Genomic DNA, 1045 nt, shown 5'->3' with positions numbered 1-1045 from the left:
TATGTTGAGCGTATTAAAAGGGCTCTCACTCACTTGTTACATAGTATTCTAAGTCTCAAACCAAGTCTCATGGGTGTTGCTGATGTGCGGATGTGGCCACATTCTCCATTAGGGTTGTAGACCAGAAAAAAATTCCGCAATTAAAAATATTTTATTTATTTGATGTCAAATATACCCAATTTTAGAGCAATTTTTTTTGCACTAATGGTTCTACTAATTGGTTCTTCTATATATTGACACCAGTGGTTATATATAAACATTCATTTCATCCCAATCATTAGCCTATATCATATTTGATCGGTTTACATATTATTCCATGTAATTTAGTTTTAATATTTAAAGTTTTTATATTGTAAATTTAGAAACTATAACTAAAAAAAGATATGTCTTTGTAAATATAATATTAATCTAACCCTGCGCAAGGCGCATGTCTCTACCTAGTTATGAAAGTAAAATAGCTCCAAATTTAGTTTAAATAGGGAACAACATATTTATATTTGTTTGATTGTAACATCATCGTGTTAAAATAATACAAAACTAATGAGGGACTAATTAAATACTAACGAAATCAATTAATTTGATGCATGAATATGCTCTTCGGTTATCATCTGTATAAATTAACCAGATACACGGCACCGATCAGCCGTCTCGCATCCTCTTTGGTAACGATTGACTTCTTGCTTCGTGCAGGTGCTAGGATTCGCTTTATCGCAAGACAAACTGTGACGACACTACGAAGATCGCGATAATTTATGTATCTTGCCTCAATATTGGTTGCTGCAAGAGCCAATAACACTACAAGAACTAGAGAGACCAACACTTTGACATTTGTAGACATCCTCATTTATTACTATTATTTGTTATTTTCTAAATAAATTAAATAAAATAATTTTGTAAAAGAAACCCCGGGTAGGAGTTCAATTTATTTTATTTATATATTTAATTGTATTTGGAATTGGCTCTGTGGAATTATGAGGAAGAGTTTATTGGTGTTTATACAGTGGAGAATATATGGAATTTCAAAGTTGGTTATTCTTGGATGATG

At 31.4% G+C, this 1045-nt stretch overlaps 1 pseudogene; it reads right to left on the bottom strand.

Annotated features, from left to right (window-relative positions):
* Positions 1-435: 435 nt before the first annotated feature.
* LOC106321939 lies at positions 436-921 on the bottom strand (annotated as a pseudogene).
* Between the last annotated feature and the right edge of the window lie 124 nt (positions 922-1045).

The sequence above is a fragment of the Brassica oleracea genome, unplaced genomic scaffold (genome assembly GCF_000695525.1).
Source record: "Brassica oleracea var. oleracea cultivar TO1000 unplaced genomic scaffold, BOL UnpScaffold04044, whole genome shotgun sequence".
In the NCBI taxonomy this organism is placed as follows: Eukaryota; Viridiplantae; Streptophyta; class Magnoliopsida; order Brassicales; family Brassicaceae; genus Brassica; species Brassica oleracea.
This window is presented reverse-complemented; position numbering and strand designations above follow the sequence as displayed.